Source organism: Panthera leo, chromosome D1 (genome assembly GCF_018350215.1).
Source record: "Panthera leo isolate Ple1 chromosome D1, P.leo_Ple1_pat1.1, whole genome shotgun sequence".
Taxonomy (NCBI): domain Eukaryota; kingdom Metazoa; phylum Chordata; class Mammalia; order Carnivora; family Felidae; genus Panthera; species Panthera leo.
The window spans coordinates 73361305-73378756 of record NC_056688.1 but is presented as its reverse complement, the minus strand read 5'-3'; the positions used below and the strand labels follow the sequence as shown (position 1 = coordinate 73378756).

General features: G+C 39.2%; 1 protein-coding gene and 1 long non-coding RNA gene across 3 annotated transcripts in view; one reads left to right on the top strand and one right to left on the bottom strand.

Moving 5' to 3' along the window:
• The window catches only part of NUCB2 (nucleobindin 2), a 41265-nt gene extending 41122 nt beyond the window's left edge, over positions 1 to 143 (bottom strand). The window contains exon 1 of one of the 2 annotated variants that reach the window (XM_042904938.1): positions 48 to 143. The gene's annotated coding sequence lies outside the window, so the exon portion shown is untranslated. The remainder of the gene's footprint in view (positions 1 to 47) is intronic. The other variant, XM_042904939.1, reaches the window with a different exon arrangement.
• A 152-nt stretch (positions 144 to 295) lies between these two features.
• LOC122199912 lies at positions 296 to 16817 on the top strand. Its single transcript, XR_006193655.1, has 4 exons — positions 296 to 429; positions 3531 to 3618; positions 16019 to 16079; positions 16718 to 16817. It is a non-coding gene; the product is annotated as an uncharacterized LOC122199912 (long non-coding RNA).
• Positions 16818 to 17452: the final 635 nt, after the last annotated feature.

Below are 17452 nucleotides of genomic sequence, written 5' to 3'. Positions count from 1 at the left end.
GCCTCCAGCCTTGCGTATCCGCACCCACCTCCGGCCACCGGCCTTACCTCGCCGGATCTCGGCGTGCAAGGCTCCGCCTGCTGAATGGACGCAGTGCACAAACCTGTCTCTCCAGCCCCCCGCCCGCGATTTTTTGCTCTATACCTCACTGACCGCGCTCTCCCGCCTCCTCGCTGCCTTGGCGACAGCCCCCGCCCCTCCGGCAGCCGCTGATTGGTCCGAGTGGGATCGCGGAAGCTGCCGATTGGCGGGGGCGGAGACGAGGCGGCGCCCGCCGGCTGAGAGGAGGGCGGTGTGGAGCAAGAACGCGAAGGAGCCTGGGGGAGCCTAAGCCAAGAGGGACGTGGCGCTCTACGACGCGGACCGGGAAGCCGCGCCCCTTCCTTCTCTGGCTTTCATGGAGAGGCCTGCGAAGCAGGATTTGGGCGGGTGAGGTGCTGCCCCGGGATCGGGACAAAGCCCCAGGGATCGCCTCCCCTTTGGCTGCCGGCCTGCGTAGGCAGCGCCCAGACCCGTCAGAGACAGGCTGTCAGGCCCTTTTTCGCCTACAGGCCTCGCTCGGGGCTAACACCCCCGGCCTCATCCCTGGCGGGAATCTGTGTCCCCTTTGCAACCTCACCCACCCGGGTTATGGAAGGCCCTCGGCCACTGAGCTTGACTGCTTTTTACTACCCCTTTCACACCCCTCTGTGCACACTTCTCTTTTCTCTATACCCTCCCCTCGTAGAACTGAGACGCTACTCCACCACCCCCCTCACTTTAAAGATGGGAAAACTGACTGAGGCTCCAAGATATACGTAGTTCGTGTTTTCGAGGGTTACAGAAACTTTTGGAGCCTCGAGGCTGCGCTTGAGTCTGCCAAATAATAGTATCGCTCTGAGCCTTAAGTTTTCTAGCTTGCAAAAAATAGTATCTACCTCAGAGTTATTAGTGAGCATTAGATAAGTATAACATTCCAGAAAACCGGTACAGAACCTGCTGCATATATGTTAATAATGGTTACTTCTTTTTATCAGGAAGTAATGGAGGGTAATAACTAACTGCACCAATTTGGAGCCAGACTGCCTATGTTGCAAAACCGGATTCAGTTTATCATAGGTATTCTAAGTTACTTAAGCGCTTTGTGCTTCAGTTTCCTTGTCTGTAAAATGAGGATAATAATAGAACCCTCCTTACAGCGTTAGTAGAAAAGTGACAGGCACATAGTAAACGGTCAATAAATGTTAGCCATTCTCACCTTAGTGGCTTAGTGACTGTAATTCAAGTCTCTGGTGTCTAAGACCAGCAAACTTTGCTCTGACACACTTCCCATCAACATACTTAGAACAGTGCCTCAAACCTTTTTAAGGTTCAGTTAGAAACTCTTGTCTGGTTTTTTTAAATCAAAATCTTAAACTTTCTCCCTTACCGTCATCAAAGTCTTAGAATGTTGTGACTCTGCCTCTAATGAAGGTTTAATAACAGGTAAATGTAAGGAAAATAATCATGTTCTGTTCCGATGGGTAGATTGGAAAGCAAAAGCACTAGAGTAAGAAAGGATATTCAAGAGGTTATGGTGTAGGAGCACTGCATTTCAATTTGAAAAACATGGGAAATATTATTACGTATTGGTTATGTATCATTAGTAATCAATATTAGTGTCAGATCAGGAGACAATACCACATCTCAACACTATGGAAAACGCTAAACTGTAAACACATTAAAGGCAGGAACTGTCTTCCACATTTTTATTCCCCATTATCTACCACAGGGCCAAACGCATAGTGCCTAATCCAGACACTAAGATTCGAGATAGACCCTTTAAGGGGAGACCCTGAAAGATCTGGTAATAATCTATCTAGATTATTTATAGTAATCCACGGAGGTGAATAATGGAAAATAAGAAAATTGGATCAGCCCAGCAATAAAATGGAAGTAAAAAGGATAACGTACACTAGCTTGGTGACTGAGATGCCAGCATTGTTCTCAGCAATATTCTGGCATGAACAAAGAGAGAAGACAAGGAAGACAGGATAAACAAAGATTAAACAGCAAGATCCAGGATTAGGAGAAATTGCTGAGGAAAATATTTCAGGATGTCATGTGCATATAAAGCAGGCAGCTGCATCTCTTATACTAATAAATATTGTTTTGTGGTAGAGAAAAATAGAAACGTTATAATGAGCCCTGAAAACATCCTATATTATGGGACTAATAAAGAAATGTTACTTTACTTAATAGGTAACCCCAAACGTAGGGGGTTTAGCACCGATGGAAAATCTCCTATTGGGGAGGAAGACTGGAGAACATACTATTATTACAGTACAAGGGGGAAAAAACAAGGTTTTGGAATCAGAACTGGGTCCCAGTCCTGCCTGGATTAAAAACCCCGCTCTATCTTTATTAACTTAATTTCCTCTGGCAAATTACTTAACCTCTCTCCATAGCATAGTTTCCCCATATCTAATATGGAGACAATAAGGGGCACCTGGGTGAATCAGTCGGTTAGGCATCTGACCTGGGCTCAGGTCATGATCTCAGGGTTCATGAGTTCAAGCCCCGCATCAGGCTGTCAGCTGTCAGCACAGAGCCTGCTCCAGATCCTTTGTCCCCCTCTCTCTCTGCCCCTTCCCCGCTCATGCGTGCACTCTCTCTCTCCAAAATAAACATTAACAAAAAAGATTCTCTGCCTCTGCCCCTCTCCCCAACTCAAGCTTGCTCGCTCTCTCAAAAATTAAAATAAAATAAAATAAAAATAACATGGAGACAATAATAGTTTCCCCTCTTAGAGTTCTAAAGATTAAATGAGTTTATATTTGTGAAGCAGACCAGTGCCTGGCATACAGTAACTGCTATTTTAATGTTTGATAAAATATTGGTTTCAGTTTCTACATCTGTATCCTGGGATGTTAGTACTGGACTTACTGTAATGATTCGAATGATGTATATAAAGTGTTAGAAAGGAGATGCTCGGGGCGCCTGGGTGGCTCAGTCGGTAGGCGTCCGACTGCAGCTCAGGTCACGATCTCACGGTCCGTGAGTTCGAGCCCCGCGTCGGGCTCTGGGCTGATGGCTCAGAGCCTGGAGCCTGCTTCAGATTCTGTGTCTCCCTCTCTCTCTGCCCCTCCCCCGTCATGCTCTGTCTCTCTCTGTCTCAAAAATAAATAAACGTTAAAAAAAAAAATTAAAAAAAAAAGAAAGAAAGAAAGGAGATGCTCAATAGATATTATTCTCTTCCCTTCCCCCACCCCCAGCCTGTTAACTTTGAATCCCTATCTGATTATCACTGCCACTGCCATCAAGGGGCTATTGCTCAACCTGGTCTACGCAAGGATAAAGTATCTTTCTTGATTTCCCTCAGCTCAGATGAGAAGCTCAAAATGAATTTACTGGAGGCGAGGAGAAAATGGAAGGGAACAATTCCTGAGAACCAGCTGATGTGAAGCCTGCCCCCATTGCACATCTGTTGATATTTCCAGCAGGAAAAAAAATGGTGTCAAGGAGATCTGGCTTCCTAATACCTCAATTCTTACACTTCTCAATTCTTCTAGGATCCCACAGAACATCAGCTGGCCAAGCTCTTCATTGTGTTCAGAAGAAGGTAGAGGGAGGCAGGCATGAGTATTTACTGAAGAGAAAGTAAGTAATCAGACACAAGAAAACTCAATAGTACGCTCTACCTGGGAGCCAAGACTTACTCATTTTTATTAAGATCTAGTACAGAGGTCAGCACTATGACCAAAACTATGGCCCTTGGACCAAGTCAAACAACTGCCTGTTTTTGTGAATAGTTTTCTTGGAACACAGCCATACTCACACTCATTTGTTTATGTACTGTCTCTGGTTGTTGTTGTACTACAATTGCAGGGTTGAGTGGTTGTAACAGAGACCTTTTGGCCCTCAACACTAAAAATATTTACTACCTAACTCTTTATAGAAAAAAAGAATTGCTAACCCCTGATTTAGAAAATTCTGCCAGAATCACCTTTTCAGTATCCTCAGTGCAAAAATTTTCACCTTCATAAAATCCTCTAATCCATTGCTTCTAATGTGCGTACAAATCACCTGGGGATCTTGCTAAAATGCAGCTTCTGATTCAGTAGATCTATAATGAGGCCTGAGATTCTGCATTTCTAACAAGGTCTAGGGGATACCACTTGATCTGGATCAACGTGACTTCATCGGGGGTTTTTTCTTTTTTTTTTTTTCTTCATTGAGATGTAATTGACAAATAACATTATATTAGTTTCAGGTAGACAACATAATGTTTCAGAATTATATATTCAATATGTATATATTGTGAAATGATCACCACAATAAGTCTAGTTAACATCCGTTACCATACATAGTTACAAATTATTTTCTTGTGATAAGACTTAAGATTTACTCTTTTAGCAACTTTTAAAAATGCAATACAGTATTTTTAAACTATAGCCACCATGCTATACTTTACATCCTCAGGATTTACTTATTTTATAACTGCAAGTTTGTACCTTTTGACCACCTTCACCTATTTCACCCACTCCCCACCCCCTAGATCTGGCAACCACAATCTGTTCTGTCTTTGAGTTCAGTTTTGTTTTTACTTTCCACATATAAGTGAAATCATATGATATTTGTCTTTCTCTATCTGACTTATTTCATTTAGCATAATGTCCTCAAGGTCCATCCACACTGTTGCAAATGGCAGGGTTTTCTTATTTTTATGGCCAAATTATTCCATTGTATATCAATACCATAATCTCTTTATCCATTCATCCATTAGTGGACACCTAGGTTGTTTCCATGGCTTGGCTACCATAAATAATGCTGCAATGAACTTGGAGATGCAGGTATCTTTACAAGTTAGTGTTTTCATTTCATTGGGATAAATACCCAATAGTGGAATTGCTGGATCATATGGTAGTTCTATTTTTAATTTTTTAAGAAACCTCCATATTACTTCCCATGGTGGCTGCACCAATTCACACGCCTACCAACAGTGCACAAGGGTTTCCTTTTTTCCACATCCTTTCCAATACTTGTTATTTCTTGTCTTTTTGATAATAGCTATTCTAACAGGTATGTCAGTGAGGTGATATTCCATTGTGGTTTTGACTTGCATTTCTCTGATGCTTAATGATATTGAGCATCATTTCATGTGTCTGTTGGCCATTTGAATGTCTATTCAGGTCTGTTGCTAATTTTTAAATTATATTTTTTTAAGTAATCTCTACACCCAACATGGGGATTGAACCTAGACCCTGAGATCAAGAGTTGCATTCTCTATTGCCTGAGCCAGCCAGGCACTCCTTTTTTTTTTTTTTTTTTTTTTTGGCTATTGAGTTGTATGAGTTCTTTATATATTTAGTTATTAACACCTTACCAGACATATGATTTGCAAATGTTTTCTCCCATTCCATAGATTGCCTTTTCATTTTGCTGATGGTTTCCTTTGCTGTGCAGAGACTTTTGTATGTGATGTAGTCCCATTGGTTAATTTTTGTGTTTCTTACCTTTGCTTTTGGTGTCAGTTCTAAAAAGTCATCAACAAGACCGGTGTTAAGGAGCTTACACCTATGTTGAAGTTCTTGTAGGAGTTTTATGGTATCAGGTTTACATTATGTATTTAATCTATTTTGAATTGATTTTTGTTTATGGTGTAAGATAGTGGTCCAGTTTCATTCTTTGACTTGTTGCTGTCTAGTTTTCCCAACACCATTTACTAAAGAATCTATCCTTTCCCATTGTTCATTCTTCGCTCCTTTGTCAATAATTAATTGGCCATATATGCATGAGTTTATTTCTGGGTATTCTGTTCCACTGAGCTATTATGTCTGTTTTTATGCCAATGCCATACTGTTTTGATTACTATAGCTTTCTAATATAGTTTGAAATCAGAAAGTATGAAGCCTCTGGCTTTGTTATTCTTTCTCGATTGCTTTGGCTACTTGGGGTCTTCTATGGTTACATATTAATTTTAGGATTGTTTGTTCTATTTCTGTAAAAAATATCACTTGAATTTTGATAGGGATTATATTGAATCTATAGATTACTTTGGGTAAGTATGGAAATTTTGACAATATTAATTCTTCTAGTCCATGAACATGGAATATCTTTTCATTTATTTGTGTCTTCTTCAATTTCTTTCATCAATGTCTTACAGTTTTCAGTGTATAGGTATTTCATCTCCTTGGTTAAACTTATTTTCTAGGTATTTTATTCCTTTTGATGCAATTGTAAATGGGATTATTTTCGCAATTTTTCTTTCTCATCAGTGTTTATTATCAGTTCTCTCATTATTTCTTCCTTCATTATCTAGCTTAATTTCTCTGGTTCATCAGTAATATAAGTCCCATATAAACATCAACTCCCTTGTATTTCTTTCCCTGTATTTCTCTGACCTGAAGAAAAACCCAGCTGTGGATAAACTCAAAATATTCCTTTTCCTTATCTCTAGCAATGTAGTTCTGTATTGCTAGAGAAATATCATTAGACCCATGTCTCTAAATTCATGGTCACCAACCTCAGACAGACTCTAACCACTGCCCAGCAATCTTCCAGTGTTTAGCATATTCTCTCTTGCATGCTTACGAAGGCCATTCCATGTTTCTTGCTTCTTAGACCTCCCATTTGACATTCCCACTCATTTTCACTTGATCTTAAGTCAGCTTTGTTGAGAAGCTCCTTGTACAAGTTAAGGAAATCTTGTTTTAAAACAGGATTTTTCAACAACAGCATTACTGATACCTTGCGTCAAATATGTTTTGTTGGGGGGATTGTACTGTGTATTATAGATGTTACCCACATCCCTGGTATCTTCATTCTAGATGCCAAAAATACCACCCTCGGTTGTGGCAACCAAAAATATCTCCAGAAATTGCCGGGTATCCCTTAAAAGGCAAAATCTCCCTAGTTGAGAACCATTGGTTTAAAACAACAGATACCAATTCTAGCTAACTTAAAGAAAAGGGAGATTTATTGAGAGGATAATTGAGTAACTCAAAGACAGACTAAGCAGGAAAACAATTCCCGGGGCAAGAGATCTTGGGCCTTCTTTCTAGAAGGGATAATAGATTATCTCCTTATGTCTTTGGGTATTCCTAATTAAGTTTAAATTTTTCAGCAGAAAGAATCTAAGTTCTGTTTAGATCAGGTATCTATTCCTGTGGCCTGGAAATAGAGTCTATAACCAGAATCAAGCTAGGAAGAGGTGTTCAGCAGTAAAAAAGGAATAGCCACCATACTTCCCTCGTATTCTATATCTGTATTCAGCTAAAATGACATAAAACCTGACTACAGAGGCTTCAATGAATTGGAGTTTATTTTTCTGTGATAAAAATAAGTCTGGAGCGGGGGCCCCTGGGTGACTCAGTCCGGTTAAGCATCCAACCCTTGATTTTGAGTCAGGTCATCATCTCAGTTTGTGGAACTGAACCCTACTTTGAGCACAGAGCTTGCTTGGGATTCTCTCTCTCTCTCTCTCTCTCTCTCTCTCTCTCTCTCTAGCTCTCTCTCTCTGCCCCTCCCCCACTTGCATGCATTCACTTGCACTCTCTTTCAAAGTAAATAAATAAACTCAAAAAAACATAAGTCTGGAGGTAAATAGCGGTCAGCATTGCTTCGGCTGCTAAACAGTGTCATGATAGTCTCTTTCCTTTTCTCAGCTCTAGCTTTTCATTTTCAAGTTTATTGAAGGTTGAAAGATGGCTATTATACTTCCTGCATCATGAACTTGACCACATTCAAAAATAGGAAAAACATAGGAGTTTGAGGAAAGCAACAAAGGTCCTTTTATGTCAGAAGTTCCTTCCCCTTTTCTTAGCAAAGGAAAAGCTTCCACTGAAGCCCCCTCAGCAAACAACTCTTAAGTTCCATGGACTAGAAATAGGTTATATGGTCATTTTCTTAGCTGCAAGATATGATGGGAAAGTTAGTATCTGGCCAAGGGGAATGCGACTGTCATGACTGGCTGATACCAGTCACTATTAACTCCCTAGGTCTGGGCCACTGGTGCCAAATTTTGGGCTCTATTCGCAAGAGAAGAGGGCCTGAGCTGTTGATTAAGCAACAATGTAGTGTCTGCCACGTTTTCCTACTATCAAATCCACAAACCTGCATGATTCTGTAGTCATTTCCTTTCTTTCCTTCTGTAACAATAAAAGGCAGTCCCTTGACTTATATTCTGAATCCATTCCCCTCACTCAGTTCTCAAGGACTTCACTTTTTTCACTTGACTATCCTCTTTCTTTCCTGTATCATTTATCTCCTCTACCTATTGAATCACGCTCTAGGCATACAAACATGCTCTAAGAGTGTTTTCCATCTTTAAAAATCCCTTTCTTATGGATGGATAAAAAGATTTGATAAAGGAAATAGAGTAACATTTTTATTATAGAATTTAGTGATATTTGCTGTGAAATTTGTTCCATTTTTCTGTGTGTTTAGAACTTTCATAATAAAATATTTGAGGGGCACTCGGATGGCTCAGTTGGTTAAGCATCCAACTCTTGATCTCAGCTCAGGTCTTGATTTCAGGATTGTGAGTTTGAGCCAGACTATTGGGCTTCATGCTGGGCATGGAGCCTACTTAAAAATAGAATAGAATAAAAAAATAAAAAGAATAGAATTAAAGTAAAATAAAATAAAATAAAATAAAATAAAATAAAATAAAATAAAATATTTGAAATAAAATCCTTACCTTGATTCCAAATCACCCTCTAAATTCTTTCTCTGGTTATTGTTTACTCAAATTCCTTTAAAATTTCCTTTCTCTACTTGCTCCCCTCCCTTTTACTCTCAGTTTATGCCAATCTGGCTTTCATCTCCTCCACTCCCCTTAGATTGCTCACCTTTGAATGGACAGTTTCCTGTCTTCGTCTTGTTCAACTGTTAGCAGAATTCTTTGCTGCTAACTTCTCCCTCTTTTAAATACTTTACATTCTTGGCATCTGATACCATTGTCTCCTAGTTTTCTTTCTACCTTTGTAAACACTCCTTTCAGTCTCCTTTGCAACATTCTTCTCCATTACCCAGCTTCTGAAAGTTGGAATGTCTCAGGGGTTGGTTCTGGAACCACTTCTCTGTCTAGGGCCAGTTCTTACACAAGGGCACTATTGGTGTTTTGTGTTGGGCACTTCTCCATTGAGCAGGATTTGCCATGTATTTCAGGATGTTTTACATTCCTAGACCCTACCCCCTTGTCCCTCTGGTCAATTTGACGACACAAATTACCTCCAAGCAGTCCCTAAAAAAATGATACCTCTCAGGGTTAAAAACAATTTTGAATCTTACTGAGTGATCCCAGCCAGTCCATTACATTAAATATACTTATGCTAATTCTCAGTTATCTCCCGCCCAAACATCTCTTTCAAACTCTAGACTGCCTCCAACTCTGTGCATGGTATTTCTATTTGAATGGCCTATTAGAGAAGGCCTATAAATTTTTGACGACTCAATGATATAATTAACTATCTTAATTCACCCTCTTGTCTAAAACTAAGTTCTTGATCTTTTCCTACCTGTTGTTCCTTGTGGGAGGCATGGAGATATACTGCTAACATACCCTTGAAGAAAGGACTGGCTGCCCAGCTCTGAGGAGTGTGGTTAGCTGACAGCCTCTAGTTCTTACTTGCTTCAGGGTCCACCTCAGCTTTAGAGCCAAAGTTACACTCTTCTTAGAATATAACTGAGAGCATACTCTTCTTGGGGAGGCTCCCAGCCAGTGAACGAGCAAGGTGGTAGTACAAGGGCCTACTCCAATGCAGAACTCCACTAGCTCGTAGTCTTTGCCCTGGAGCTCCCCATTAGGCTGGCAGAGATGATCAGCTTTGCATCACTTTCTGTGACCTCCCTCTTCACAATTCTGCTTCTGCTGCTTTTCCTTTTAGTAGTGTTATTCCCTGATAGACCTTTTACACCTCTGTCTTAACATCTGCTTCCCAGAGAACCTATTCAGCATTCTATCTTTCTCATTTCAGTAAATGGTACGCACCCAGTTGCTCAAGCCACAACCCTGTGAGTCATCCTTGATTCTTAGTTTTCCTTCATACTACCTAACTAATCCATCAACACATTCTGTTGATTCTACCTCCAAGGTACATGATATCTCTCTGTCCTGCTACCAGCCCCGCCCAAGTCATCATCATTTCTCACTGGAATACTGCAAATGGCCTCAAACTAGTATCCTGCCCCACTTTGATCCCCTACAATCCATTCTCCACACAGCAGTTGGAGGTGATCTTCAAAACATAGCCCTGCTCTATATGAAAACAGTGGCTTCAGGGTGCCTGGAAGACTCAGTCAATAGACCCTCCTGAGCCTCAGACTTTGGCTCAGGTCATGATCTTGCAGTCTGTGGCTTCAGACCTCACTTCGGGCTCTGTGCTGACAGCTCAGAGCCTGGAGCCTGTTTCTAATTCTGTGTCTCCTCTCTCTCTCCCTCTCTCTCTCTCTCTCTGCCCCTCCCCCACTCACGCTCTGTGTCTCTCACAAAAATAAACATTAAAAAAAATTTTTTTAAGATAAAAACATAATACAAAGAAAACAATGGCTCCTTATCCAAACTCCTTACTCTTCTATCAAGGCTCTTCATGATGTCTCCTATCTTTCCATTCAGCCTCATTTCTCACAACCCTTCTCAGTCACTATACCCTAGCTGTATTGGTTTCTTTGTTCTTAGAAAAAAGCTAAGGCTTTTGCCCAAGCTGTACACACTTCAGTAACCACTGTTTCCCCTACATTTTACATGGCTGGATCTTTCTTATTAGAATTCAAGTGCCACTGCCTCAGAAAAATCCTCTCTGACCACTCAATCTGAAGTAATTTCCCTCTCTTCCTTTCTATTATTCTCCCTAAGAGTATATGTATGTGTGTATGTATGCATATATATGTGAAATTCATTTACATATATAGATATTCATATATACACACTTCTTTCCTTAATTGTTTTTATCTGCCTCTCTCACTAGACCATATGATCTTATTTGGTCTATCACTATTTACCCAGAGCGTAGCACAGTGTCTGATGCATACAGTAGGCAATCAATACATATTTGTTGAGGGGCTCCTGGGGGGCTCATTTGGTTAAGCGTCCAACTTTGCCTCCGGTCATAATCTTGTGGTTCCTGAGTTCAAGCCCCACATCAGGCTCTGTACTGACAGCTTAGAGCCTAGAGCCTGCTTCAGATTCTGTGTCTCCCTCTCTATCTGCCCCTCCCCTGCTCATGCTCTGTCTGTCTTTCTCTCTCTCTCTCTCTCTCTCTCAAAACTAAATAAACATTTAAAAAAAGTTTTTAAACAATACGTATTGGTTGAATGGATGAAAGGAAGATCACCTAATTATGTTAGGTCATTATGTTGTTAGGGATTTTTTTTTCTTAGTGTCTTAGCAAAGGGATTTGATTTTTGTTTTTGTATTTTTTTCTTTAGAAATAGAATGGAAATTGTATCCTCTGCCTACTGATATTATAGTGATTGACATATAGGAGATAAATATTAATAACAGGAAGTCATAATATCTAGATCCATGTTATAATGACCATAATTTCAAGAGTCTCTTACTTTAAAAATTAGTCTATTCATACCCCCAAAATTTTATAATATCCTTAAAACAATAATCCTACTCCCACTTAACAATCTTAAAAAAAAGAAAGAAAGAATAAACTAGTGTGAAGAATCCTGAGGTATATATTCCATGGATTATAAAAATTTAGTGAGAATAAAATTTAGTCATGCTGTAGTAAGGAACATTATCAAATAAATATTGTGTGCTACATTGATAATTTTCTTTCCTTCCAGCAAAAAGCCTTAAAATGTGCAGTGACTACAGTAAAATAAATCTTATTTCTAATCTCTGGATTTTCATTCCATGAAAATGATAACCTCTCACTCCCGTTAAGAAACAGACAGTATATCCAGAGAGCAGAATCTCTTTCAAGATCTTCTATAAAAATACATTAGGATAAAAGTTAACCTGAAATACTTGGAAAACTAAGTTTTACTTTTTACTCACTCTAAAGGATCTAAATCACAATTTTTAAGCATCCTTCTGTAACTTTGATGATTCTTTCAAAAATCTTTGTTAATGCAAACATTTTCTTTTTTCTTTTCTTTCTTTCTTTCTTTTTTTTTTTTTTTTTTTTTTTAGAGAGCAAGAGAATCTTAAGCAGGCCCATGCCCAGTGCAGAGCCCAATATGGGGCTCAATCCCACGACCCTGGGATCATGACCTGAGCTGAAATCAAGAGTCAGACACTCAACCAACTGAGCCACCCAGGTGCCCCATGTTAATGCAGACATTTTCTTATATGACATCATGAAACTTTCCCAAACAACCTCATCCTTTTGTGATGCCATACAAATGGTTATCTTCCAACTCCCCATCACAAGTTGCAGTCCTGGGATGAGGTCACCATCATGTCATCATCATGACACAAGGGTTGATACAAAGAGATATACAAAGGATTGCAACGATATGGAGGAATGAGTTGCCTTTCCAAGGTGGTAGGGCCATTCATTTGTCATTAAGGGTGTGGCTAGACAAGAGTGGAGGGAAGACTGTTAGCATAGTTCATGATAACACAAGGAGAGGGGTAAAATTTGATGCCTCAAGGGTTGGGCAAACTCTGAAATCACTAGAAGGTGGTACAAAATAGTACTGCACAAGAGGAGGAGGGGTGAGTCCATATTTGGGAAATCAGTAATGTCAGAAGGAAATGGAACAGTCCTTCATTCTTTCAAGTATGATATCACAGAAAACTACGAAAGGTTTAGACAAAGTCTCACAAACTGGTGCCCAGGAGTAGAATCAGGCCCATAGACTTGTTTTGTTGGCCTCCTTAGTGGGCTGGGTTTTTTCCCAGTTAGTTGCCAAATTGGGAGTTTCCATAATAAAAAATCAGAATTTTTGGCTTCTCTTGAAAATGTTGGAGTTCTGACAATGCTTTGTCTGCCTTCCTACATGGCAGCGGCTAGCTGTAGCAATATAACAGCTTCCTTCTTTGGGCAAAGCAGATACTTTTAGTTTACCAGTCCCCACTTAGCCAGCTTTACTCATATTATCCATCTAGCACTTATAGGCATTTAAGTTTGTGGCACTGGTTTGGTGAATTCCATATAACAAAAAGCTGAGTCGACGTTGAGGAAGTATGTCATAGGATGGAAAGGCAATCTCTGATATAAAAAGGTATGCAGCCCTTATAAAAATCATTGTGATAAGGATAGAAGCAGCAGAATATTTATATCCTGCCCGTTTATTCCCAAGAATATTCTTTCTGATCCTGCCACTCTGACCTCAGAGCATTTTGCCCATATTATGTATTTGAGAGCTTTGCAATTTATTCATTAATCAAGAAATGAAAGGGGTGCCTGGGTGGCTCAGTTGGTTGAGTGTCCAACTTCAGCTCAGGTCATGATCTCATGGTTCATGGGTTCAAGCCCCTCATTGGGCTCTGTGCTGGCCTGCTTCAGATTCTGTGTCCCTCTCTCTCTCTCTGCCCCTCCCCCACTTGTGCTCTGTCTCTCTCAAAAATAAATTAAAAACATTAAAAAGAAATTAATGGGAATGCAAGCTGGTGCAGCCATTCTGGGAAACAGTATGGAAGTTCCTCAAAACACTAAAAATAGAACTACCATACCACCCAGCAATTGCACTACTAGGCATTTATCCACAGGATACAGGTGTGCTGTTTCAAAGGGACACATGCACCCCCATGTTTATAGGAGCACTATCGGCAATAACCAAAGTATGGAAAGAGCCCAAATGTCCATCGATGGATGAATGGATAAAGAAAATGTAGTGTATATATATATATATATATATATATATATATATATACAATGGAGTATTACGCGGCAATCAAAAAGAATGAAATCTTGCCATTTGCAACTACCTGGATGGAACTGGAGGGTATTATGCTAAGTGAAATTAGTGAGTCAGAGAAAGACAAAAATCATATGACTTCACTCATACGAGGGCTTTAAGAGACAAAACAGATGAACATAGGGAAGGGAAACAAAAATAATATAAAAACAGGGAGGGGGACAAAACAGAAGAGACTCATAAATATGGAGAACAAACTGAGGGTTACTGGAGGGGTTGTGGGAGGGGGGATGGGCTAAATGGGTAAGGGGCACTAAGGAATCTACTCCTGAAATCATTGTTTCACTGTATGCTAACTAATTTGGATGTAAATTTTAAAAAATAAAAAATAAAATTAAAAAATAAAGAAGCTGTATCAGCAGAAATCAATTTATAAGATACTTTTCCCCAAAATTCATTAATATTGGCATGATTCTTATTATATGTCTGTTGTCAGATATATCTTTGGTGTCAAACATCCTTGGGTCAGGAGTAGAACAAATCTTATTATCCTCAAGTGGTATAAACTTTTATGTCTTCCAAGGATAAGATATTCCATAGCATCTCCTATTATTTGTCCTTGGAGCGTCCTATTCTCCTTACTGTCTATATGCCCTGGTTCAGACTGCTTCTTTTCTTGGAACATCTTTCTCTCTCACTAAACTCCTACTCATTCTTCAAGGAACAGTGGAGAAATCATTTTCCCTAACCATGCCCTCCTAGCATTAAGAAAGAACTCCTCCATTAGGCTGTCATAGAATTTTGAAGATACCTTTATTAAAGAAGTTATACTTTTGTTATAGAACCAGAGTAGGCTTTTCTTTTAATGTGTTCATCTCCTTCCGTAAAAATCAAGACAGTGAGTTACTTAAAGGCAGTATTTTTGTGTCTCCAGGGCTTAGTAATCTAAAGACATTTAATAAATATTTGTTGAATGAATGGTCCTAGGGAGATATAGAAATCTACTGGGTCAAAAGGTTACGGGTGGGGCTATGATGGAACTTGCTATTATGTAATAAAAAAATCGCCATATGATGTCATGAGAAAATTCTGTGAGAACTTATCTGATGACACCAGTCGAGAAGTGTTGACTATCCAGGAAGAGGAGCTAGATTGTGCGTTTTGGTGTCCAGGGTGATGCAGGCCTCTCAGGAATGCTCCCATGCCAAGATAAGCATTAATAACTACCACAGTGCTTAGAAGCTAGTAAGCCTACAATAAACATTTATTGAACAAGTTAATAAAGGAATGAGTCTGGGAATGAGCTAGCATATTCTGGGCTCTAGGCCATCCTAAACCAGGCTTTGGTTCTAATCTAGGTTAGTCAGGAGTGGTTTGGTGTCTGTGTCAAGCTGTACTGGCACACACTATGCTCTGAGTTGAGCTGATCTCTTAGGTAGGGACAACATGGTTGTTTATCTATGTCAATACAAATCTGGGTACCGCATTGTATTGACAATGGTACTGCTGCGATTCTGACTGAATTATAAACCGGTTTCTGACCTGAATGTTTGGACTGGGCAGCAGGTTTGATCTTAGATGTGGGTTCCATTTTGGGCCATAGATTGGTTTGGGATTTTCCTGGGGTATGGAATTAGCCCCTAAGGAACCATGAACTAGGTCAGACCACAGAGTGTGGCCAAAATTCAAAGATAAAAAGGTTAGTAACTCAGGTAACTTTTGACCACAGTATTTTGGGATATATATACTTAGGCTAAAGCCCAAAAGAACTGTAAACACAATTTTTTTTACTTTTTTTTGCTACTTTATTGAGCTATGACTGACATATAAAAAGCTATACATATTTAACATATACAGCTCAATTCAACAAATACAGTTTGGAGATAAGTAGATACCTGTGAAACCATCACCACCATCAAGGTCACACATATCCATCATTTCCCAAAGTTTTCTCCCACCCTCTTTACTGTTGTTGTTGTTGTTAGTGTTGTGTGTGTGTGAGTGTGTGTGTGTGTGTGTGTGTGTGTGTGCGCATGTGTGGTAACAACACTTAAAGTAAGATCTACTCTAGAATAGAACATTTTAAATGTATGTTCTAAAATAGAACATTTTAAATGTATGATACAGGACTGTTAGCTATAGGCACCATGCTGTATAATAGATCTTCAGTACTTATTTATCTTACTTAACTGGAATTTGACCCTTTGACCATCACCTCCCCATCTTCCCCTCTCCCCAGCCCCTGGTAACCATCATTCTACTCTCGACTTCTGTGAGTTGGACTATCTTAAATTCCACATGTAAGTAAGATCATCAGTATTTGTCTTTTTATGGCTTATTTTACTTGGTGTAATGTCCTCCAGGTCCATCCATGTTGTTGTGAATGGCAGGATTTTTTTTCCTTTTTAAGGCTGAATAATATTCCATTGTTTGTATGTATCACATTTTCTTTATCTTTTCATCTATTGATGAAAATTTTTATTATTTCCATATATTGGCTATTGTGAATAATGCCCCAGTGAACCTGAAAGTGTAGTTATCTCTCCCCAAGATCCTGATTTCAATTCCTTTTGATAAATATTCAAAAGTGTGATTGCTGAATCATAGGATGGATCTATTTTTAAGTTTTTCAGGAATTTCCATGCTAATGTCCATAATGGCTGTACCATTACATTACCACCAACAGTATACCAGGGTTCCCCCTTTTCCACATCCTCACCAACACTTGCTGTCTTCTGTTTTTATAATAATAGCCATTTTAACAGTTTTGAGAGTCTATAGGTTGCCTTTTCATTTTGTTGATGGTTTCTTTTGCTGTGCAGCCCAAGTGGACATAAGGAAAATAAAATCAACTTTTTAAGTTTTGTCTTTCACTGTGCTTTTTAATATTCTGGAATAAACTGACACTTTATAATTTAGGTCATTGGTTCTCTTTCAGATCCATGAAGTTGAAGCTATTTTATAATACTTAGATGTTATTTATTGCATGGAATCATCATTGCTAACTGTAAATAAATCAATAAAAGTCTTTAAAATTTTCTTGGTTTGATTTCAAATATGATAAGTATAAGTACAAAGGAATCTGGAGACTAAAAACTTTGAGAATCTCTGCTTTAGAACAAAAGCTATTATTTTTTCTTGAAAAATAAAAAGGCATACATTATATTTCTCTGTAAGTATTGCTCCTAGAATAGTCTAATCATTTATATTGACTAACTTTTTTTTTATGTTTATTTGTTTTTGAGAGAGAGAGAGAGCAGAGGAGGGGCAGAGAGAGAGAGAGAGAGAGAGAGAGAATCCCAAGCAAGGCTCTGCACTGTTATGTAGCACAGAGCCCAATGTGGGGCTCAAACCCATGAAGTGTGAGATCATGACCTGAGCTGAAATCAAGAGTCAGATGCTCAACCAGCTATGCCACGCAGGAGCCCCTATGTTGACTAACCTTTAACCAAAGTTAACTAAATTCTATTGCACAAAAAAAACTGGAAGGATGGATAAGTGAGATCTGCCTGTTGTACAGGAGTTTTCTAGCACACTAGCAAAACTGATCAATAAAGTAATACGACTTCTCCATCTCTTTTCAACTTCTTAAAGTAGCAAAAGTGAACATGTTTATTAACATGTTTATTATAGCCACTGTAATACACAAAAAGAAGAAAACCATGTACAACTT